Raw genomic sequence first — 26,124 nt, 5'->3', positions numbered from 1 at the left:
AAAAAAAAAAAAAAAAAAATCAAAAAAAGATGATGGCAATAACAAAATATTGCCCCACCACACTATATTTAACAAAAGCTTTTATAACCAATATGGCCCCAAACTGGAAGCATCCAAGGTCCATCAACAGGTAAATGAATACCCTGAATCCCAGCAGAGTGGCCCTCCTTTACAATTAGTCATGATGACCCCCCAGAACTCTAAACCAATGACTGCAATCAACAGAATCTCCTTTGCAGCCAAATGAGCTTTCACTGTCTTGGTTTGTGGACTTATTTGCTCTTTTAGGAGGAATCAAGTAGCTGGATAAAACCTGAATTTCAGGAAGCAAACCTAGGTTCAGTCACCAGCTTTCATCTATAGAGAATCCCAAAAGGAATGATCTCTTAGAGGCCAAACTTCCATGGCTCAAAAGCTGCCTGATGGCACTACCCTGCTCTGAAGATGGAGGAGAAGGGCCCTGGGGTGAACACTGCTGGGAAAGTTTGGAATCATCTAAAAATGGATCCTTGGGTCCTCACCAGTGGGCCAGACCCAAGGTAAAACTTCTGGATAAACGAGACAAATTTTCCTGCAACAGTAGAGTATGCGGGGAGGAGCATCCTTAACCGAAAGCAAGTAGGTTACAGAGCATAGAGCAAAATGCAGGACTGGCAGAATGAAGACAGGGGAGAACAGGCCCTGCCTGCAGAAAGCCCTGCTGTCTGTCACAAAGACTCAGTCGAGAAGCCCTGGTACAGAACAAGCTCTTGTCCCAATCTCAACTCCAAATCCTAAAAAAGCTCTTAAGTCTGACCTCAGATGGGCCATCTTGCTAACACCAGTTTGTGTCTAAGCCGTGATAAATGACAACCATGTTCCCCAGATGACAAGACACTGACTCACTGACTGCTCGGAGAGACAGAATCTGCATACATAAAGTGTCAGAGCAGTAGATGCTTTGCCTGAGAGGTTCAAAATACAAAGTCATAGCCAATTTTTATTTTTATAACCTAATGCTGTAGGTAACAGATGCTACAGTGCCTACTGTGCCTGGATCTTCCAGCAAAAACTTCTTCCCCAAACTTTATGTACTTATGCATAAAATTACAGCACCTTTCTTAATTAAGCCTCAATGTCCTAGCCATTCCTCCCAGACTCATGTGCCCCCACAATGACCACACTGAGCTCTAGTTCCCAGGTCTGAGTTCAAGAGGTACTCCTGGGTCTGCTGTCTGCCTCCATGTTTTCACTACATGTGCCTTCTTGGTCCAGCTCCCCACCACAGTGGGATGGGGGCAGGGACACAGTGCCTGGTGCATAAAAGGTATTCAAATATTCCACTGGCCAATACACATCCAACACAAAGCCTAATCCCATCCCTGTCCTCCTGATTCATTCAGGGAAATCTTGTGGCTGGGACACAAAAGGAGAAAGAGATAAGTACAGCAAAAGGTGCATCCTGCAGGCCAGCATTAAAGTACGAATAGCAGGGAAAAAATATACGAACTTCATATTTTTAAAGAAACCAAAGCAGAACTCAAGGTGGATTTTATGCAATTCATTGCTACTATGTGATTTAACACACTTTTTGCACTTGTGTTTATACACAGAGGCTGGTGAGTTTGAACCCGGCCTGGGCCAACTAAAATACCAACTATAACAAAAAATAGCTGGGCGTTGTGGTAGGTGCTTATAGTCCCAGCTACTTGAAAGGCTGAGGCAAAAGAATCTCTTAAGCCCAAGAGTTTGAGGTTGCTGTGAGCTGTGATGTTATAGTACTCTACCGAAGGTGACAGAGTGAGATTCTGTCTCAAAAAATAAATAAATAAAATGTATTGATCAGTTATTACAGAAGCCACTAAAAAGCTCATTTTGTATGGAATTTTAACAAAATAAAAACATGTACATAGTGAAATGACTATCAAGTCCAAGATAAGGGACCATGATCTCCTTCAACCTCTGCAAAATTTCCAGAAAGGGTTGGCACCTGCAGCTCAAGCAGCTAAGGCACCAGCCACATACACTAGAGCTGATGGGCTCAAATCTGGCCCAGGCCTGCCAAACAATGACAACTGCAACCAAAAAATAGCCAGGCGTTGTGGTGGGCACCTGTAGTCCCAGCTACTTGGGAGGCTGAGGCAAGAGAATTACTTAAGCCCAGGAGGTGGAGGCTGCTGTGAGCTGTGCCGCCATGGCACATTAACCAGGGTGATGGCTTGAGGCTCTGTCCAGGAAGGGTTGTTAGTATCTCCATTTCATGGATGAGAAACTGAAGTACAGAGAGTGTGATTTACCCTTGGACAAAAGCCCAAGGCAATAGTGGCAGGCGTGGCGATCTTCACTCACAGTGCCTTCCAGACTTACAGAACAAGACTCTCAAGGAGAGAGCTAAGGCAGCACCCGTAGCTCAGTGGGTAAGGTGCCAGCCACATACAAAGGGTGGCGGGTTTGAATCCAGCCCAGGCAAGCTAAACAATGACAATTGCAAAAAAAAAAACATACACACACACACACATATATCCGGGTGTTGTGGTGGGCACCTGCAGTCCCAGCTACTTGGGAGGCTGAGGCAAGAGAATCGCTTAAGCCTAAGAGTTTGAAGTTGCTGTGAGCTGTGACGCAAGGGCACTCTATCCCAGACAGCTTGAGACTCTGTCTCAAAAAAAATAAATAAATAAAAAATTTAAGAAAGGAGCTGAGAGGTTATTGTCTGGAGACAATTGAGTTTGAGGTTGCCGTGAGTTTCTCCATTGTCTGGAGAAAGCCTGGGAACAGCCCCCAGTGAAAAGCCCCCAGTGGCTGTGAGGGAATGGAAATAAAGTACTTTCCTCTTTCAGGGCTCCAGATGCCCTTTGTCACTGGATGCTCCTCAAACTCCTCAAAGACAACTGCAGGGTTAAGGTAACTTCCAAGAGATGGTCCTGCCCCACCATGCCAGGGCTGCCCTGCTCCATCCTCCCCTCCCAACACAGCCGGTAACTCCTGCCTCCTCCTTCCTGAAGAGGAAGCCCCCACACAGCACTTGGTCCCTTGCCAGCCACTGTTGCCACCCCTGCCCCTAACTGAAGAGAAGCCACTGGTGCTGGCAGAAGCATCTCCAATGGCCCGTCACTTCCTCGCCTCACGCTCCATGGACTCATCAGCCCTCTCTCTGAACTGCTCTTCAGACCACACCATTTCTCACTGGGATGTTCTCCTTCTTTTCATGGCCCCCAAGGGCCAAAGTCGAATTTCCTTCTCTCACGTGCACAGAGAGGTCTAGCTCTGCTGTCCCTTGTGTCCTAACTCCCTCATTTTACCTGCTCAGTTTTGCTGCACCCTGGCACAGCCGTGTAGTTCTTTCAACCATCTGCTTTCCTCCTATCCTCGGGGAGACATTTCATTTTCAAGTCTCCTTTGTGATATCCCCTTTCTCTCCATCCTCACCCACCCTCCACTCCCCTACCCCCTACCCCCGCCCGCTAGTCTAGCCTAATAAGTTCTGTCTCCTCCCTGCAGACTCTCCCAAGATAAGAAAAAGCAAGCTCTGAAATTTCACCTGACCTGATGGATTACCTCATAGCTGAAGAGTGGGTTAGCCTAAACTGCCCTGCAATTACCCAGGGCTGGGACACTGCAATTCTTCCCTAGGCTAACACCAAGTACACTGTGATCAAAGTAACAGCAAAGCCCTGACCTTCAGTGGCAGCCTTTAAACCAGGGGTCCTCAAACTTTTTAAACAGGGGGCCAGTTCACTGTCCCTCAGACCGTTGGAGGGCCGGACTGAGGGCCCCGGGACGAGTCAGCTGCTAAGCAAGACAGGCAGCGGTGGCAAAAACACCCAGCCGGCCGGATAAATGTCCTAGGTGGGCTGCATGTGGCCCACGGGCTGAAGTTTGAGGACACCTGTTTTAAACAATCCACATCTGTATGTTACACCTTTTTCTCCTGAAAAGGAGCTTTGTTCCTCCTATGTAGTTCATATAAAATATAACCGTTAAATACACAGGCTGCAATCACTTATGTCTTGCTTGTTCTCTGATATCTGAACTTGACACTTTTGTAACCCAAAGACTTTAAAAGAGTTAAATAGATATACACACATACACACATTCAGCCACAGGAGATTCCAGCTCTCTACAAAACTTTTTGCAGGTATATTCCTTTCCACATGTGTATTACTTGTCATCGAACACACGAAATTCTAAAGGAAAACTTACAAGAACACATGGAGCTTTGGCAGTCCTGGGACTCAACATGGCTCCAAAAAGTAAATTAAAAAGCATCTGGGGGACTGGGAGCGGTGACTCACGCCTATAATCCCAGCACTCTGAGAGGCCGAGGCAGGTAGATCGCCTAAGTTCACGAGTTTGAGACCAGGCTGAGCTAGGGCAAGACCCCGTCTCTAAAAAAATAGCCAGGCTGGGGCGGCGCCTGTGGCTCAGTGAGTAGGGCACCGGCCCCATACACTGAGAGTGGCAGGTTCAAACCCAGCCCTGGCCAAACTGCAAACAAAAAATAGCCAGGTGTTGTGGTGGGTGCCTGTAGTCCCAGCTACTCAGGAGGCTCAGACAAGAGAATCGCCTAAGCCCAGGAGTTGGAGGTTAAGGGCAACTAAGTAAGACTCTGTCTCTAAAAAAAAAAAAAAAAAATAGCCAGGCATTATGGCCAATGCCTGTCCAGCTACTTGGAAGACTGAGACAAAAGCATCGCTTGCTTGAGGTCAAAAGTCTGAGGTTGCTGTGAGCTATGACACCACAGCACTCTACCAGGTGTAACAAAGTAAGACTCTGTCTCAAAAAAAAAATAAAATAAAATAAAAAATAAGCATCCGGAAACACAGAATCAGACATTTTGATTGCTGCAGATCAAGTTTTTATTGTTACCCTTGCTCACATAGTTAATGAAGGACATAAATAAATGCTCATGCTCAGGTACTAACATTTAAATAGTGTCTGACAGCACAGAGAAACTCTTTGGAGATCTCCTGATAACCCAGCTGGGCAAACATGAACCTTAGGCTCCTGGCTCACCCACACTGACACAGTTCCGGGCACATGCAGAAAAATCAGATAAACGGCCACAGACATAAACACACACAGACACAGAGATGCTAATCAATCCATACAGCCTCAGGACTCATCCCCCAAAGCAGAGCTTATGTACTAAGAAATGGTCTTACCTTCAGAGTGAAACTTTGCCCTATCCACAGAAAGGTCCTTTAACCAGTGCCCCACCCACTGCTTCTGTGCTGGCGTCCCTGCAACCCTGCGATTGTCCTGGTGCTCCGCATGAGTCGCTTTGGGGCGCTGAAGGAATTTCAGCTTTTATAACCCACACGAGCTGGAAAGAATTGTGTAACTGCACCACCTCATCAGAAGTGCTATTTGTGTTACACAACAGCCACCACCTGGTTATAACCAGTTACTGCAAGCCTCTTACAGTCTCCTTAATATCCATCCATCTACAGCCAGTCTCCACACAGCGGGCTGGATAGCCTGTTGTAGAAACCAAGCAGCTGCTGGGATTATATTTCTCAAACCTGCCCTAACAAGAGAAATTAAAGCTCATCTTTCTAAACCCTGCAGTTCAGATGAACAAGTCCACCCACGATGTTTCCAGCTCAGTGAAAAGGGGGATTAATGCTACCTCACTAGTAATTTTTCATTTCCCCAATCAGAGATCCAGAGACAACTGTTTTCAAAGCTCAAAGAATTTCAGAGATCTTCTGAAATTAGGAGCTCTTCTTTAAATGGAAGTCAAAGCCAAGAAATAACTTACACTGAAGGGCTGATGACAGGAGTTCACCTCAAGGCGGCATCCAGCGTGTAGGGCCCCACTACAGAGGCTCCACTGGACAAATGAAAATACCCCTGAAGGCACAAAGAAGGCACACACACACCCCAAAACATCTGACGTCACAGTCACACCTAAAGCCAGACTTCATCCCTCCAAGCGCTGACTCCAAGCCACGGCCTGCCAGGAACCCAGGCAGCGGGCACCTCTGTTGGGATGTGCAAAAATACCTGCCTCCCTCTCCCCAACACCAGACCATATTTCCCAAATCTGGACAGGGACCACAGGCTTAGAAGACAGCCAGCCAGGCAGAAGGGGCACCTACAGCAGCAAAGCACGTGATGGAAGATGCGGCCACTGCGATAAAGGCAGAAGAGGAAGCAGGACAATTCTTGGAGAAGAACAGCTCTAAGTGCTCCTTGTTCACGGGAATCTTGGGGAACTCAGCAGCAGGGACAGGAGGAAGCCGCACCTGGACCAGAGCCATCACAGAAACTGGGGAGAAGGTTGGGAGCCACGTGCTTCAACCGCCAGAACAGAGATCCACATGTAACATGACATGCCTGACCAATCAGGTCAACATGCCTTAGAAAGCGAAGTCCAAATTCAGGACATTCTGTGAAGATCCTAACCTCAGAGGCGATTAACTGCAGGAGCCACAAGAAAATCTCAAAGAACAACTAGAGTAAAGAAGTAAAAAATAATTTAAGTTGCTACTTAAAATCTTTAAAAAGAGGAAACAAGATGGGACAATTACATGAAGAAAATGTACTGCACCCAAAGAACAACAGGCCAGGGTTCGAAAGACAGTAAAGAAAGGGTAAGAGCCAAATTCCCTTAGAGGCACAGAGAGGCGGCAGCAGACGCCCGGAGGGAACAAGGTGGAGGACGCCACAAAGCTGCAAGACCGAAAAGCACAGAGAGCAAGCGGCTCCCAGATGAGCCCCGTGCAGGGGAAGCAGGGAGCAGAGCCACCACACGACTCTGCGCTTCTCAAGTGGGCTTAGAAACAAAAATATAGCACGGACGCCGTTCCCGCTGTATAATTCCACTTACACGACATCCTGAAGAGGCAACTCCATAGAGACAGAAAGAACCTTACAGTCGTCAGGGGCGGGGGACTGTTCAAGGGTTGGGGGTTTCTTCCTGGGATGCAGTAAATGTCATAAAATTAGGCCGTGTTAATGGCTGTACAGCTTTGTGAATAACTGCATATTAAAAATCACCAAACTAGGCCAGGCCTGGTGGCTCACACCAGTAACCCTAGCACTCTGCAAGGCCGAGGCAGCAGAAAGGCTTAAACTCCGGAGTTTGAGACCAGCCTGAGCAAAAGTGAGACCCTGTCGCTATTAAAAATAGAAAAAAGTTAGCCAGGCAAGGTGGCAAGCACCTGTAGTCACAGCTACACATGAAGCTGAGACAAGGGAATCACTTAAGCCCAAGAGTTTCAGGTTGATGCGAGCTGTGATGCCACTGCACTCTACCCAGAGTGACAGAGCGAGACTTTGTCTCCAAAAAAAAATAAAATTACCAAATTGTATACTTTACAATGGTGACTATGCTATGTAAATTATATTCCTATAACACTTTTTTTAAAAGAACAAATGGAACAGAGTTAAAGCCATAAACAAAATAGCAAATAAAAAACTATTCTGAGACAAAGAAAAATTTGAGTAAAAAGACTACAAAAGCACTCCAGGTTCATGTAAAATGGGACAGGAGAAAACTATAGTTGGACACATCCTGGCAAAATAACCATAAGGATGAAAGAACTGTCGACACACCCAGGGTGGAGGAAAAAGTGTTTGGTTTACTGAAGGAGCAGCACAGATTAGCCTCAGGACTGTCCTTGGCAATATGAGATGCCAGAAGACCATAAACCGAGAACTGAGGAAAACGGTTTTCTCCAAGAATTGTACACCAGGTAAGGTGCCCTTCATGTCTGAAAGCCAAACAAGGCAATTTCAGAAAGAAAGAGGGGAAACGCTGGAGGCATGAGAGGCAAAATTCAGAGAGGTCACCAATAGACAAGACTGCTAAGCACATACCCCAAAACTATCAAGATAAGGAAAAGCTAAGTAAATGATGATTATAAACCCGGTTACAAAACTGAATCCAAAATGTAATGTAAAAATTGTAATCAAAGAACAAAACAGACCAAGCAAGATTACACAAAGAAAAGATTAAGAACAGGAAGTAAGAAGATGCTATAGCCCTTCTTCCAGACGGACAGAGATCAAAAAAATACCATTAGGTCCGGACTGTGACAGTTGGAGAAATTTAAAAAATGGTTTTCCTCATTAGTATGGTGGTGATATAAAAACATAGGTAAAAAAATAAAATAAAATTCATATTTTTCACTTAAAAGAAACTACAATTAATGTAGTTTAATGTAATAGAACTAAAAGCAGAATAGTCTAAAACACAAATTAAACCTGCAAATGAGTTAAATTCATTTAAGAATTTTCTCAAATTATGTCAAAAGATAAAATGCTAGCCCTCCAAAGATCGACCTTAAAGTAAAAAAATAATAATAATAATTCTGACTTTTTTTTTAAACGTCAAACACATTGGAATTCATGTTAGAAAGTATTAAGTGGCAGGCGAGAGAGAGACGGCTCATCCTTGTGATCCTAGCACTCTGGGAGGCTGAGGTAGGAGGATCCCTTGAGTTCGAGTTTGAGACTAGCCAGAGCAAGAGCAAGACACCCCCCTCCACTCTGTCTTTTCTAAATATAGGAAAATTAGCCAAGCGTTGTGGTGGGTGCCTGTAGTACTAGCTACTCAGGAGGCTGAAGCAGGAAGATCCCTTGAGCCTGGGAGTTTGAGGTTGCTGTGAGCTAGGCTGATGGCACGGCACTGTAGCCCGGGCAAGAGAGTGAGAGTCTCAAAACAAAGTATTAAATGGGAAAAAGAGGGCCATTTCACATCACTAAAGTATAAAATTCATGAAAAATATGATGTTAATCTTTATGTTCTGAACGTCCATTCGCTGAGATAAAGCCCATAATGGTTACAAATAGAGAAGAAATGACCAATGTTTCATATACAGCTATCTGTCTCCAAGAAGATAAGGGCAGGGAAATACATGAGCATGGGCTCTAGTCTCTGTTTATTTTATTTTGTATTATTATAGTCTGACCAATATAACAAATACAGCTAATACAGTAGGTATCAAACTTTGTACCCCACAGAAAATAAGAGTCTGAGGTTGGCCCAGCAGCTCACTCCTATAATCCCATCACTTTGGGAGGCAGAAACAGGAAGACTGCTTGAGGTCTGGAGTTCAAACCTAGACCAGCCTAGGCAACACAGCAAAACGCCATCCCTACAAATTCCTATTTCATTGTATTTTATTTTATTAAGACAGTCTCACTTTGTCGCCCTTGGTAGAGTGCCCTGGCATCACAGCTCACAGGAACCTCAAACTCTTGGGCTTAAGCAATTCTCTCGCCTCAGCCTCCCAAGTACAGGCGCCCGCCACAGCGCCCGGCTATTTTTGTGTAGCAGTTGGCATTGTTGTTTTAGCTGCCCTGGGCTGGGTTTGAACCCACCAGCCTTGGTGTATGTGGCTGGCGCCCTACTCACTGAGCTACAGGCACTGCCCCTACAAGTTTTAAATTAGTCAGTTGTGGTAGTCCCAGCTACTTGAGAGGCAGAAGCAAGAGCACCCCTGGAACCCACACCTCTGTACTCAAGTCTAGGCAACTGAGTGAGACTGTCTCAAACAAACAAACAACAAAAGCTACACACAAACTACAGAGAGAATGAGTTTCATTTTAATAGCTAAAGAGCAGTTGTGAAAACTGAATTATCATGCAATAAGGATAATTTCAAACCCCACAAAAAAGAAACATACATATTTTTCATTGCCTGCTATGATGCCAAAAAGATAAAAATAATTATCATCAAGAAAGAAAGTCAAGTAGGCACCTATAGCTTAGTGGCTAGGGTACCAGTCACATACACTGGTGCTGACAGGTTCAAATCCAGCCCAGCTGGGCCTGCCAAACAATGACAACTACAACCAAAAAAAAAAATAGCCAGCTTTGTGGCAGGCGCCTGTAGTCCCAGCTACCTGGGAGGCTGAGGCAAGAGAATCACTTAACCCCAGGAGTTGGAGGTTGCTGTGAGCTGTGATGCCACGGCAATCTACCCAGGGTGACAGCTTGAGACTCTGTCTCAAAAAAAAAAGAAAGAAAGAAAGTCTAGGCCAGGTGTGGTGGCTCATGCCAGTAATCCCAGCACACTCGGAGGGCAAGGTGGAAGGAACACTTGAAGCCAGGAGTTTGGGTTGCAGTGAGCTGCGATCATGCCACTGCATACTAATCCTCAGTGACAGAGTGAGGCTTTGTCTCCAAAACCAAAAAAACAAACAATGCCACCCAGCGGGTACGATGCATGGTATACTGCACACATCCTGGATGAAGGGCACAATCACAGCCAGACTTTAACCTGACAAAGCAAACTAGTAACCTAATCATATACATTCCCATATTAATCTGAAATTTGTAAAAAGAAAGGAAAAACTAGTGAACCTAACAACTTCAAAATCTTAAATTTTTCTCCCAAATAACCATTGGATCAATGGTGAAATTTCACTTAAAAAAACCTCAAACGTTAAACAAGGAAAAAATAAGGAACAAAATACACTAAGAAGGTTAAAAAAGAGAGAAGGGGGAATGAGAGAAGTTAGATAGAAAAAAATCAACAGAATTGATAAATTTGATAAATACATCTGAAAGGGTACTGAAGCCTCTGGAGGCTGAGAACAAACCTTCCACTGTATCTCTACACATCAAGGTAGAGTTACTTTCTGTGCTCCAAAGTACTGGAAAAGGATGAGGAGTTTGTCAGTCATTTTAGAAACGCAACAGCCCCCTGATACCAAACTTGACAAAGCACAAGAAAGAGATAAATGCTAGCGGCCAAGCGCTCCATGGCTCACACCTATAATCCTAGCACTCTGGGAAGCTGAGGCAGGAGGACTGCTTAACCTCAGGAGTTAGAGACCAGCCTAAGCAAGAGTGAGACCCTGTTGCTAATAAAGATAGAAAAACTAACCAGGCCTCATGGTGGGTGCCAGCTACTTGGGAGGCTGAGGCAGGAGGATGGCTTGAGCCCAAGAGTTTGAGGCTGCTGTGAGCTTATACTGATATAGGTACATACATCATCCACAATTTATTAATAAGTAAAAAGAGCAAGAGTAAGACATAGTAAGACTCTGTCTCAAAAAAATAAATAAAATGCTAAACTTGAACGAGAATTAGTGGGGTTAATTCTTCAGAAATAATTATGCATCTGAAAATATCTAACTTTACAAATGTAATCTCTCATCGCTTAAGCGATTCTCTTGCTTCAGTCTCCCAGGTAGCTGGGACTACTGGCACCCGCCACAATGCCTGGCTATTTTTTGTTGCAGTTATCATTGTTGTTTAGCTTGCCTGGGCCATGTTTAAACCCAACTCTCTCAGTGTACGTGGCTGGCACCATAACCACTGTGCTATGGGCACCAAGCCAATATATTTTCCTTTTATAGACAAAGTCTAAAGGGTGTTTTTATTCATTCCACACTTAGTGGTCACCTATCTCTGCCTTTCCAATCAAATGTTAGACACTGACATTTTTGGTGCCCCAACTGATATAAAACTGGGAACAACAACAAAAGAGATTTAGGACAAAAATTTCCCTGATTTTATAATAAGACAATGTAGGAAGGAGAGTCTAAAATTCTTAAAAGCGAATGAATTAACTAACAGCACCCTCTAGTGTTATAACATGTAACTAGTCATAAAATATAAAACTTTAAAAACCTATTTTGGAAAATTTCAAACATACAGAAAACTAGACAATTAAAGCACATTTTTTTTCTTTCTTTTTTTTTTTTTTTAAAGACAGCCTCATGCTGTGGCCCTGGGTAAAGTGCCGTCGCGTCACAGCTCACAGCAACCTCCAACTCTTGGGCTTAAGCGATTCTCTTCCCTCTGCCTCCCAAGTAGCTGGGACTACAGGTGCGTACCACAACGCCAGCTATTTTTTTGTTGTTGTTGTCGTTGTCACTGTTTGGCAGGCTGGACCAGGCTGCATTCGAACCCACCAGTTCTGGTACATGTGGCTGGCGCTGAGCCCACATTTTCACTTCACATCCAACTCAGGATTACTGATTGTTTTTATCATGTGGCAACTTCTACATTTCATCAACAGAAATATTAGAAACACTAGACATCTCCTAGGCCCATTGTCTGTCGATAAATAATTCAAGTAATAAAATCCCTGGTTTTAACACAGGCATACATACAACCAATTAAATTAAGGAAACAGGCTCAGAGCCTATAGCTCAGCAGCTAGGGCTCCAGCTGCATACACTGGAGCTGGTGGGTTCAAATTCAGCCCAGGCCTGCCAAACAACAATGACAACTACAATCAAAAAATAGCTGGGTATTGTGGCAGGTGCCTGTAGTCCCAGCTACTTGGGAGGCTGAGGCAAAAGAATCACTTAAGCCCAAGAGTTTGAGGTTGCTGTAAGACACCATGGCATTCTACTGAGGGCAACATAGTGAGACTGTCTAAAAAAAGAAAAAGAAATTAAGGCAACAGTTCCCAGCATCCCTTGCAGCTAGATGCAACTAGTCTGGGCCAATGGGATGGTGGAGGAAGTAGGCCCTCCCTTCTCACTTCCTTCTTCACTGGCTGAAGGACCTATCTTGAAATAAATCAATATCCTAGAAATGAAGGAAAAGGGGCCAGATTACATAAGAAGAAAACTATTTTATTATTTGGGTATGTTACAATGGCCAAAAATATACCCTTTAAAGAAAACTCCACATATGAAAAAAATTTTCCTATTTAACTACAATGCATACATTTTAAGAATAAAGAAATCTGATTTTAAAAAAAAAACACACATTATGTAGAGAGAATCAGAAAAAAAGCACTGCAAGGTTTTTACTCCAGTCACCAAAATTTTTAAAGGAAAAACTAGATCGATACATATTTTAATCCTGGGGGTGTAGTGGAATTGGGGGAAGAGCTGAAGTTATTTTCCTTCAGAGGGACCAAATCAAAGGTTCATGATACAGGGTAAGGGCCTGGGTGAGACCAATAAATTCACTGTTCACCAATAAACTGGCTTCTTGGGTAGACACTTTAAGACTGGCCTCTCACCCATAATTTCAAGGCGTGATTCAGAATGTGTGCTGACAAGCGCACAGTAGAATTTAAGGAAAACAATAAAAACAGTTCATCCAACTGTCAGTAAATCTACCATGAGAACCGCACCCTTCAAATTCAAGACTCATGTTACAGGGTGTCCTGGTTAGAGCCCTGCAGTAAGACCTGAGGGTTAATGGGAAAACAGCACTGAAACGAGAGTCTAGAACCTTCACCACAGACCACAATGATCTAAGTGCAGTGGGCCAAAAATGTCTCTGTAAAATAAAAGTATTGCCCTACACCTGTGGTTTTTGCACTTCTGTTTTTAGTAATGGAACAAGCATCCTCAAATTAATGCTCACTCAAATACACGGGGCAAGAGGAATCAAAAGTACATGGACTGTGTCACTTACATGGAGAACTAACATTCTTCAATGTATAATTTTTTTGTTTGTTTGTTTGTTTTTTAAGAGACAGAGTCTCTCATTTTATCACCCAAGGTACAGTGCTGTGGTATCACAGCTCACAGCAACCTCCAACTCCTGGACTTAGGTGATTCTCTTGCCTCAGCCTCCCGAGTAGCTGGGACTACAGGCACCCACCACAATACCTGGATATTTTTTCTGTTGCAGTTTGGCTGGAGCCAGGTTTGAACCCACCACCCTCAGTATATGGGGCCGGTGCCCTCCTCGGTGAGCCACAGGCGCCACTCCATAAATACATAAAATATGTAAAGTTTTAATGCATGTTTCCCAGGGATAAAAAGTAATCCAACTAGTAAATCAAAGATTCCATAATTTAGTGAACTTATTCTCAGCAAGAAAATCCATTTATCAAATTTACTAGCAAAAGCTTGCAAATGTTATGCTGTACTATATACCACTCCCTTCATCATTATTTGGTTCTCCTAACAAAATGCCCTGATTATGAATTAAAGGAGGAAAAAAAGAAAAAAAGAGAAAAATCACTCAAGACCAAGAAGGGCAAAAATAAAATTTAACCTGATTTTTAAATTTCATCCTTTGTATTAAAAATAAACTACACTACATACCTATTAGAACTGCTAAGACAAAACGAAAAACATTTAATACCAAGTGCTGACAAGGACACAGTAACTAGAACTCTCATATACCCCCCTGGTGCACAGGGCCAGTGCTCTAACTACTGAGCTATGGGGCACCCAGCCTGTGGCTTTACTTCTATTAACTATGGGACAGAACACACTCCATATGAGATATTTAATGTAAAGTTTTAAATCATGAGGTCCATACTACATTTTGGTTTATAGATATAGAAACATGTAATGCATTCCTTTGTAATGTGAATTTTAAACAAAAAAGAACAAACTTGTGACACAAAAGTAAAAAACATGGACTGCAAAGTTACCTCTGGGAGGAAGAGAACGATAAGACTAGCAAGATAACTCAATTTTTTTTTTTTGCAGTTTTTGGCCAGGGCTGGGTTTGAACCTGCCACCTCTGGCATATGGGGCCGGCGCCCTACTCCTTTAAACCACAGGTACTGTCCCTCAAGTATTTTCTTAAGTAAGAAAAATCTGAAGAAAAAATAACAGGTTTTGATGTACTGGATCTGGGCATCTAGGGCAGAGATCTGGACAGAGATGGCTATGGGCAAAGGAGTAAGAGAAGTAAAAGGACATTGCAGGAAACATGTTTTAAATTAAAAAAAAAAAACCACGGTCCAGTTCTGAGCCCATAACCATAAATGCAAAACAGAAATGCAGCAAGTCGCCTTGTTATCTAGTTTGTCTCCAGCAGAGTTCAACTGATTAAAAAGAAAACAGAAAAATTAAACAGCAGCATGGTAGGGCTGGGCCACTGAGAGAGTTTGACAAGTTACAAGGACAGCTCAGAGCATAACACTGGGAAAGTGTCAGTCACAGTGATTGCCTGTGTGATCACAGCAGTAAGAAGGGCCAGGAAGGTAAGAGGAAGCCAGGAGACATCAAAGGGCCAAACGACCTTGGAGAAGAACGGAGAGCTAGGAAGGACAGAGACGAAGTTCAAAGCCCATGATCCCAGAGTGCCATCTGAGAGATGACAGGGCTCAGGAGAGTTAGACAGAACTGGAAGTAAAGCTTCCTGCAAAAGATGAAGGTGATGGGACAGTGAGGTCCAATGGCTGGGTGAGTCAACAACGCAGAGATGATGCTGGAAGACGTGGTGGAGAAAAAGGCGGCAATACAGGAGAGCCAACATCCAAGCAGCACGAAGAGTGACCAGGAAGTTGATAAAGGTGCATACAGGTAAAAGGGAGGGAGGAATCTCAGACTTACGTAGACCTCAAAATTAACAGGTGCTGCTGAATTAAGGCCGCACAACTCCTAGTCTTATGTCAGATCTGTTCAAATATCAATTCCTCAGCAAATCCTTTCCAGACCCCCCAGAATGTAAACTGTTCAATGCAACCCTTTGCTTTGCTGTTCCCAAGATAATGAGCTTAATTCACGCAAGCACCCTTCCTTATGCAAATTTACGCTTTTATCAAATTCATGCAGGGAGGGATCTTTTTCTAGATCTTTCTCCTACTTAACTCCTTCTTAAATTATGGCTAGCAAAAACTAAGTGTTCACAGAGTGAAAGATAGATCTAAAAATGTATCCAGCAAGCTGCTGGATCAGAAAGGCAAGCTCTCTGACATGCTGGCTGCAGACCCCTCAGCCACACACACCTAAAAGCAATCTGCCTGGCAGTGAGAATTCCTGCCACTATCAAGATTCTTTTGTTTAAAAAAAAAAAAAAGATTCTTTTGTTTTATCTTTTTTTTTTTTTTGAGACAGGGTCTCACCTCCCTCTGTGACCCTGAGCTCTTTGCAACCTCAAGCACCTGGGCTCAAGTGATCCTCCTGCCTCAGACTTCTGAGTGGCTAGGACTACAGGCACATGCCACTGCAACCAGCTAATGTTTTCCACTTTTGGTAGAGATAGGGTCTTGCTCTTCCTCAGGCTGTATTTACTTATATTTTTAGACACAGGGTCTGTTACTCTGTCGCCAAAGCTGCAGTACAGTGGCACAATCAAGTGATCATAGCTTATTTAACTCTGAACTCCTGGTCAGTTGCAAACAATCCTCCTACATAATCCTCCTGAGTAGATGGGTGAGCAGGTGTATGTTATCACATATGGCTAATTCCTTCCTCTTTATTTTGGAGACAGGGTGTCACTGTTACCCTGGGTAGAGTGCCTTACTGTCATTGGAACACACAATGACCTAAAACTCTTGGGCCTAAGTGATCCTCTTGCGTCACCCTCCCTAGTAAGTGGGAATACAGGCATTTACCACCACATTCAGCTAGTTTTTATATTTTTTTTTTTTGAGACAGAGTCTCAAACTGTCACCCTGAGTAGAGTGCTGTAGTGTCACAGCTCACAGCAACTTCAAACTTTTGGGCTTAAGTGATTCTCTTGCCTCAGTCTCCCAATAAGCTGGGACTACAGGTGCCTGCCACAACGCCCAGCTATTTCTTCTGTTGTTGCAGTTGTCATTGTTTTTAGCTGGCTCAGGCCAGGTTCAAACCCACCAGCCTCGGTGTATGTAGCCAATGCCCTACCTACTGAGCTAGGGGCACCGCTTATTTTTTCTATTTTTAGTAGAAATGTGGTCTTCCTCTTGCTCAGGCTGGTCTCAAACTCCTGAGCTCAAGCGACCCTCTCATCGCAGCCCCAGAGTGCTGGGATTACAGGCATGAGCCACTGCGCCTGGCCTAATTTTTTTTTTTTTAAGAGATTGGGTCTCCCTATGTAGCTCAGGCTAGCATCCCAGCCAAGATTCCTTTATTTTGAGTCTGTTTTACTAAAGGGAATATATGATCATGTATAAATGTTCCTATCAAAAAAAAAAAAAAAAGTGAAAGATCCCCAAAAGAATAAAATGTGTAATTTATAACTCAGTCAGTTCACTCAACAAGTTATAAATTTGCTAATTTTTTAACATCCCTGTAGCAGGCTGAATACACTGAATATCCCTGAATATACTGCTAGTGGGAGCAGCAGTTAGCATAACATGTACAGACAGTCACTTATCATCAATCAAAAGTTCTAAAAATACACATAACTTCTGGGCTTGACCCAATAATTTTACTCTTGAGGAATCTATCCTATTAAAATAAGCTCGATTTTTTTCATTATGAGAGTGTTCATTAAAATAGTGCCTAGTATAATTCGAAACTGGAAAATATTAATGCCTAAATATAGAGACTTCGTTGGTTTAAACCTAAGTATATTCTTACAATAGAATATTGTGGGGATTAAAATATCAGTAACTAAGAGGGCACAGTGGCTCACGCCTATAATCCTACCACCCTGGGAAGCCCAGGGGGAGGATACCTAGAGCTCAGAAGTTCAAGACCAGCCTGAACAAGAACGAGACCACATCTCTACTAAAAACAGAAAAACTAACTGGGGGTGGTGTGGTGCAAGCCTATAGTCCAAACTACCTGGGAGAATAGGCAAGATCGCTTGAGCCCAGGAGTTTAAGGTTGCTGTGAGCTATGATACCAAGGCACTCTACCCAGGGTGACAGAGTAAGACTCTTGTCTTAAAAAAAAAAAATCAGTAACTGGGCAACATGGTGAGCATTATCAATTATCACTGAGTGGGGAAAAGGGCAGGTCACAAAACACACCTGATAATCCCATTTCAATGTGAACACTCAAAAAGAAGAGCTACGTATCTCTCTCATAATTTTTCGTCATTGTCTGAGAAGAATACTAAAATAAAAGTACAGGAAAGACAAACTAGAAGAGAAATTGAGACACTCCAAGCTAGAGCTGGGAAAGTCTCCCCCACTAACAGTTACTGTACCCCTCGTGACAGCAGCGGCGGCGGCCAGTGTTTCCCAGTAACCAGACGCTTAAGTCTCTCATTTCCAAGGCCCTGATGGCAGTACCAGAGTGACTAAGAAAACAAAAGGTGCAGTCAGAGGTATGCACTCCACGTTCTACAGACCCACAGGGCTCAAGGATGTTCCTGATTTCCTCTAATTCCTTTATCCTTGGATCTCAACTCTTCCAAAGGCCATTTTTATCTAACATTGGTTACTACACTGCTTCACAATTACCTGTCTTCAATTCTTTATTTGAAAAAATGAAACCCATTTACTGGATACTAAACTTTAACCTGTCTAAACTTATAAGCTACAGAACATATCTGTGATTTGGGAGTAAACAAAATTACTAAAATACATGTACTGATTTAAAATATGTTAAGATGTTTTTTCCTTGGGCAGTGCCTGTGGCTCAGTGGGTAGGGCACTGGCCCCATACACCACAGGTGGCAAGTTTAAACCCAGCCCCGGCCAAACTGCAACAAAAAATAGCTGGGCGTTATGGCAGGCGCCTACAGTCCCAGCTGCTCGGGAGGCTGAAGCAAGAGAATTGCCTAAGCCCAAGAGTTGGAGGGTGCTATGAGCTGTGACGCCACGGCACTCTACCTGGAACGATAAAATGAGACTCTGTCTCTTAAAAAAAAAAAAAAAGATGTTTTTTCTTCTTGGGGGGGAAGAGGGAGATCAATGTATGTGTTGAAATGGTTCAGAAGCACTTGCCAGGCAGTAGAAAACCTCTAAATTTGACAGGAAAAAGGTGAAAAGGGGGAAGCTATCGGTACATCGTCTGCCTATATTGTTACACAGTCCCTGAAGCAGAAGTGGCCTATGTTATGAAATACCTAAAAATCCAAAAGCCTAGAAGTTGAAAACAAATTACTCTGTGGCAAATAAAGCACTGTGGGTCTACTCAAAGTGTGCCACCCCAAACAGAAGCCCCAGCCCCAGGGCACTACCGAATACCCGGCATGTGTCAGTGCAAATGGGATGAACCTTGGGTGCGAAACACACTTTTTTTTAAAAGTGTTACTATGAAAAATAAGCATGTAAAATATTTCATTGACAATTTTTACACCAATTACATGCTGAAATGCTATTTTTACATATTAGCTTACAAAATATATTACTAACATTAATTTGACCTATTTCTTTTTGCTTTAATGTAGCTACTAGAAAATTAAAATTATAATTTAATTGTATTAGAAGGCACTGGGCTAAAGAAAATGCCGTTTCAGAAAGCATCTGTGGTGCCAGCTACTGGGGAGGATGAAGCAGGAGGATCACTTGAGCTCAGGTGTTCAAGGCTGCAGTGAGCTATGATCGTGACACTGCACTCCAGCCCGGGAGACAGAGAGAAACCCTGTATCTCAAAAGAAATGGCTATTTCAGAGCACACAACCATGGTAATCGTGATTAGACTTCATCTGCAGTGTGTGAACTTCTAATCCTTTGAGTTTACACACACACACACGGCCACATAGCTCAGTCCAAACATCAAAACAAACCACGTAATGAATAATGGTGGGGAGCAGGTGCTGCACCCTAATTTTTCACACACACAGAACTGAGAAGAGAGCAGGAACCATATGTAAGGGAGGCCAAAGCAGAAATCTACAGGCTAACGTCTAGCACATGCTAACAAGTACAAACTGAGAGGTCAAAAGGGCCAGAGTCAGGGGCCCAGAACCAGTACAAGAAATCTAAATAAAACACCAGGCACATCCAAGGGTAAACACTACTCAAACCCAGCAGGGCTTTGTAACCACTGAATTGTAGGTTCCAGCTTTGTATGGCAAACCTAAAACAAAATAATACTTGTATTTAAAAAGGATTACCATTAAATGTCATGGGACTAGTTTATTGATGAGATTTTTTCCATAACATATAGAAAGTCAGCAAACAACTCAGACATTTTATAAACATCTGGTCTTAATCCAATGCTAATAAAATATCTGATTGAAAAGGCCAGAGTTGTTCTAATCTGCTTGGAATCTCCTTTCATAGTAACCGTTATACAACTGTTCCATCTTCTTCCCTTACCTTCTTACATAAGCTCTTAATGACCATCAGTGTTTACACAGGTTTTTGAAACTAACTGATCTCTCCAGTAAATATTTAATTCTCTTGTTGCTACTGATCGAACCATAAGCAACACAACGTTTTTATAAAACATGTTTGGTAAAGAGAAAGCAAGACACTGACGTCAATAGCACACACAGTTCGTAAACCAAAAACACTACAACTTCCAGATACAGCAAGGCTTCTCGGAAATCAGGCACCAATAAAACAGAAATTTCTCTTTAGTAAGTTTTTGATTCAATTTATGCCCAAGTCCCGCTGCAGCTGTGGTAGCTTTTAGCAGCTTCTAACATGTACCTGAACCAGAATGAGGCACCCAGTCTGCAGGCTCCAGGCACTGGGCACAGTAGGTGTTCTCAACTCTGAAAACCAGGCACCGAGCTGTCACCTATATGTCCTTAATACTAAAAATGTAAGGTACAAGCAAGCTTTCTCCTTTCTCGGTTTAGTGACAGCTTGATATTTTAGGATTTGAACTAATACTCTCAAAGCAAATGGACTGAAACCAACCATTCAAAAATATTGGTAGTATTATTATATAAAAAAAAAAAAAAGTGGTAGTTTCCTGACCACTGACAGTGGTCTAAGCCAATATTTTTCAACCTTTTTTTTTAATCAAACAGCACATTTGAACCTATAGATAAACTTTCGTGGCACACTTAAATTACATTGATCCAAAAAAAAAAAAATAATAATATGCTTACTGTGCTTTGAACATTTTTAAAAAATAATTAATGATCTTTAAAATTTTTCATGGTACCCCTACGATCCTCTCACAGCACATGGGTAGAAAATCATTGGTCCAGACAGTAGATAAAAAAGGCACTACCCCAGAAGCAATGTGACACCTACCCGGACTGGGACGACTAGTAAATAGGAGAAGAAATGCCCAACAACATTGAGGTGTGTGTGAGCTGAGGGAAACAAGAACTTCAGGCTCAAAATTGCCAGAAATGACTGTTAGGAAGTGGGGTTAGGGTCAGTGCTTGGAAGACGGTGAGAGCCCTGAGACAGGCCAGATGACGGTCTGGAGGTGGGGGGCACACAATGAGTCTCTCACGCACTGACCACACCAGCCTGTAATCCTAGCACTCTATACATAGAAAGCAAAAATAGTGGGAAAAATAGTCCCAAAATGTCCCTGGTGGCATCGTTAGGTAGTAGGATCAAGGAGATTTTCTTCTTAACTTTTGTGATTTCCCAAGTTTTTTGCTATTTTTTAAAAATATTATTAGGGACTGGGAGCAGTGGCTCACGCCTGTAATCCTAGCATTCTGGGGCGCCAAGCAGTTGGATTGCTTGAGCTCACGAGTTTGAGACCAGCCTGAGCAAGAGTGAGACTGCCTCTACTAAAAATGAAAAACTAAGGCAAAAGGATTACCTGAGCCCAAGAGTTTGAGGATGCTGTAAGCTATGACACCACAGCACTCTACAAAGGGCAACAAAGTGAGACTATCTCAAATGTATGTGTGTACATATATAATTAGTAATCACATTTTGTTTTATTAGAAAACAAAAATAGGGCAGCACCTGTAGCTCAGTGGGTATGGCGCTGGCCACATACACTGAGGCTGCCAGGTTCAAACTTGGCCCAGGACTGCTAAGCAACAATGACAACTGCAACAAAAAAATAGCCAGGTATTATGGCAGGTGCCTGTACTCCCAGCTACTTGGGAGGCTGAGGCAAGAGAATTGCTTAAGCCCAAGAATTTGAGGTTGCTGTAAGCTGTGATGCCATGGCACGCCACCAAGGGCAACATAGTGAAACTCTGTAAGTATACTAATAAATATGAATATTACATTATATGAAAGTAAATAAATAAAAATAACACTGACATAACATTGTACATCTACCAGACTGAACAAATTTAGTTTTGACAGGGCAAAGCATCTGAGAGAACTATCAGTAGGAGTGCAAATTCTTGCAACTTCTCTGTAGGACAACGTGCCAATATCCATCAAAATTTAAAAAACGTATAAATCTCATGCACTAAGCGCAAAAGTCTTACCACTAGGCTATTATCCTCAGAAGTTCCACAGAAATAACCAGAAAGTCCTGCAAGCTTTGTGATGAGGGAGAGGGTACAGAAAGAAAAAAGCTTAGTCTCACTAAACTGCAAAGTATGCCTGGAAAAGGGTTAGGGAATGAATAATTCTCTTTTTTTTGAGACAGGGTCTTCCTCTGTTGCCCTTAGTAGAGTGCCATGGCATCATAGCTCACAGCAACCTCAAACTCCTGGGCTCAAGTGATCTTCTTGCCTCAGCCTCCCAAGTAACTGGGACTATGGGTACCCACCACAATGCCCAGCTATTTTTAGAGATGGAGTATTAATCTTGCTCAGGCTGGTCTCCAACCCCTGAGCTCAGGCAATTCATTTGCCTCAGCCTCCCAGAATCCTAGGGATTACCCGCATGAGCCACCACACCCTGCTGAATGAATAGTTTTGTTTTGTTTTGTTTTGTTTTAGAGACAATCTCACTTTATTGCCCTTGGTAGAGTGCCATGACGTCACAGTTCACAGCAACCTCCAGCTCCTGGGCTTAGGCGATTCTCCTGCCTCAGCCTCCCAAGCAGCTAGGACCACAGGCGCCCACCACAATGCCCAGCTATTTTTTTGTTGCAATTCGATGGGGGCCGGGTTTGAACCCGCCACCCTCGGTATATGGGGCCAGTGCCCTACCCACTGAGCCACGGGCACCACTCAAGAATGAATAGCTCTTAAATCTCTCTACCCTCAGGGTCCTCATGTGTAAGCCTGGCTATGGGCCCCAATGGTATGAAGTACTCAATTAATGCTTGCTAATGATAAAAAGGTCAAAAGCCTGGAAAGAAAACTTAAAATATTTACCTCCTGCTTTGCAATTAATAAGTGGCAAGACAATGCCTGTTTATTTTCGAGCTTAATCTACTTACACGGAATTTGGCCTAAAGAAGTCCATTACCTTATCTTTAACATTAACCTAACAATTTATTATTCCTAGGTTACACATTTAGACTGTTCCTGACATGCACAAATGTACAAAGCATGAGGTCAAATACAAACGGTTCTAACCATGAGGGCTGTCAGCACTATTCTACCACAAAACAACTGACTATTGTGTTGTAGACGCACCTAAATGACGTTGCGTAGACCTGTCCATATGCTTCCGTCACAAGCTGCTGAGCTGCATTTGCTCCGGCGCCGAGGTCCAAGCTCAAAGCCACATGAGGAATCCCGACTAGTGGAGTCAAGACCTAGCTAGAGAAAAGCAAATGGTAAATTAATGTTAAATATAATAATAAAACTAACGGAGGTGCTCTCCATAAATTGAGTCTATTTTTTACTCAACTACACCGAATTCTAGAACTCACTCGGTTACTTCTTCACTCTTACAGGATGTCTCTGAGGCCTCAGCACATCCCTGGCAGGCTCACAAACTACACCCTTACTTCCTCAAGAATACACTCTCTGTTTGCACAAAATATTCTGGAAGCCAGCACATTAGAATGCCCGTAAAAAAAAGCAATTCTGCACTCAGGCTTTCTTCACTGATTAAAAAAAAATAAAAATGAAAAAAATATTGAGACAAAGTCTCACTTTGTTGCCAGGGCTGGAGTACCATGGTGTCAGTCTAGCTCACAGCAACCTCAAACTCCTAAATTCAAGAGATCCTCCTGACTTAGCCTCCTGAAAGGCTGAGATTACAGGTGCCCACCACAATGCCTGGTTAATTTATCTGTTTTTAGTAGAGACAGGGTCTCGTTCTTGCTCAGGCTGGTCTCAAACTGTAAGCTCAAGGGATCCACCCACTTCTGCCTCCCAGAGAGCTGAGATTACAGTTGTGAGCCACTGAGCCCGGCCTTTCATTGATAATTTTTTATCTCCATGTTCTCTACCTAATGCAGGGCCTTGACTTTAAAAAAAAACTTCTAAAGACTAAAATAGTCAACATGCCGAGCACTGTGCTATGTGTCTCAGCCGCATCATTTCTCCTTCATGAGAACCCTCAAGCAACTACTTGGCCCACACATTACAGGTAAGAAAATTCAAGAGGTGTAAGGCCTCCTGGTCAAGGTTCCAGAGCTTGTCAGAGGTGACACAGGACAGGGTCAGAGCCTTCGCCTTTAATTACCATTCTACGTTGCCCCAAATGCCAGCACTAACTAGAATAAACTGAAAAGTACTGGGGGGGGGGGGCGGGGCAGAGAAGGAAAGACTACTCAAAAATCACCTTCTTTTAAAGCCTCTTAAAAAGGTATTAATATATGGGGAGGATGCATCTCAGAAAGCTAGCTATGTTTTATTTCTTATGCTGGGTTATCAGAAGTACACAAATGCTCCTTTCATTATTTATTAAATGAACATGTTTTATAAACTCCCGTACCGGGCATGCCCAGTAAGGGGCTGTCTCAGAACAGCCCGCGCAGCCCTAGCCATAAGCCTGGCCCTCCACTGTGAGGAAAAACACAGGCCACAACCACAGCGTGGCCAGACCGGCTGGAAAATACTCTTGGGCAAGTTAGCATCAGCATTCACCAATGGCCCTGAGGTAAATAAGCCCCAAATGCCGTCAGACGTGTACCAGTCCAGGTTTCAATGAGCCATTCGTGTGCCTGTACTTTTTTTTGTTTTGCTTGAGAAAACTAAACACTAATCTTTTGCTGTTTGGCACAAAAAGAAAAAATTACTCATTTTAAGGATTATAATAATATAAATGGAGAAACTGATTTTTTCCCCCTTCTAAACAGTATTTTACTTGCAAGACAAAAAACAAAAAGTAACATGTCTCAACATCTTCATAATCATAAATCTATTTTAAGCTATATTTACTAAGGCTTTACACAGTCAGGCCAGACATGATGGCTTACACCTGCAATCCCAGCACTTTGGGAGGCTGAGGTGGGAGGATCATTTGAGACCAGGAGTTTGAGATCACCCTGGGCAACCCACCAAAAAAATGCTACAAAAAATTAAAAATTAGCCAAGTGTGTAGGGCGGTGCCTGTGGCTCAAAGGAGTAGGGCACCAACCCCATATACCAGAGGTGGTGGATTCAAACCCAGCCCAGCCAAAAAAAAATTAGCCAAGTGTAGGAGGCTGAGGCAGGAGAATTGCTTGACCCCAGGGGGTCCAGGTTACAAGAAGCTGTAACTGTGCCACTGCACTCCACCCTGGGCTGATCAAGACCCTGTCTCTTAAAATAATAATAAAATTAAATTAAATTAAAATTTACAAAGTCAAAAGAGAGACACAAAGGTGACATCTATCAATGTAGATTAGTCAAGAAAAATAATGCAAAGTACATTTAAAAAAAACATTTAAGAGACTGGTTTATTTTCGGTTAAATAAACTGTAATAATGTATGTTGTTCTTTGAAAAATGCAGGTTGCACAACACATGTAGTATGATTCCACTTTTATTAAAAAGATAATTATATAGTGCATATTTGTGTACAGAGAAAGGGGCTGGCAGGGATACACACAAAGCTGCTTTGAAAGGTGGGTGGTACAAGAGATTGTGTGACTTTCTCAATTTATATAATTCTGACAAGCTGAATTATTTTCCATCACGCATATGCTTCTTATGTAAATCACAGAAACTAATAAATATTAATTACAAAAGGTTCCAGGAGGGCAAAGTTGCAAATTAACAGAATACCATTTTGGCTACAAACCACTGAAAAATTATAAAAGAGCAAAGGAAGGTACTATGACTCTTTAAAGATTTTTGGAAAGTATTTTTCTAAGCTGATTGGTAAGAAGAGTGTTAGGAATGACTTGGCTTTCTGCTCCCCTGAATAAGTATTCCTCCAGACCAAACCACAGAACTGGGTCAGAAGGTCTAATATAGGGAAAATGCAAATGCAATTTTGAGAAAGGAATCTTTGAGGAAAGAGTTAAGGGAGGAGGAACCACTCAGCAAAGACAAGTTTTCGGTAAGCACCCTTGAACTTTTTAGCAGAATGCCCACACTCTGAAAATATGAAAACTGCCCTTGGCACACAAGGCCACATGGCTAAGATCAAAGTCTGGCCCATGGAATACGTCAGAAGAAACAGCACATAGATAGCCACCTGACCGTCCCCCATAAAGGCCACAATAACTCACAGAACTGCTCAGTATTTATGTTGCTTCTTTTTTTTTTTTGAGACAGAATTTCTAGCTGTCACCCTGGATAGGGTGCTGTGGAGCCATTAGCTCACAGCAACCTCCAACTTGGGCTCAAGCGATCCTCTTGACTCAGTGTTTCTTTTTTTTTTTTTTGGTAGAGACAGAGTCTCACTTTATCGCCCTGGGTGGAGTGCCGTGGC

The 26,124-nt window shown here is 42.9% G+C and overlaps 1 protein-coding gene across 1 annotated transcript in view; it reads right to left on the bottom strand.

Annotated features, from left to right (window-relative positions):
- Positions 1–26,124, bottom strand: part of SLC23A2 (solute carrier family 23 member 2) — a 138,415-nt gene that overhangs the window by 104,128 nt on the left and 8,163 nt on the right. Inside the window, exon 2 of the mRNA XM_003788033.3 lies at positions 22,948–23,073. The gene's annotated coding sequence lies outside the window, so the exon portion shown is untranslated. The remainder of the gene's footprint in view (positions 1–22,947; positions 23,074–26,124) is intronic.

This window comes from Otolemur garnettii, unplaced genomic scaffold, assembly GCF_000181295.1.
Source record: "Otolemur garnettii isolate 467f Iridium unplaced genomic scaffold, OtoGar3 scaffold00025, whole genome shotgun sequence".
Taxonomy (NCBI): Eukaryota; Metazoa; Chordata; class Mammalia; order Primates; family Galagidae; genus Otolemur; species Otolemur garnettii.
The sequence above is the reverse complement of the archived record's forward strand: the minus strand, read 5'-3'. Positions and strand labels throughout refer to the sequence as shown.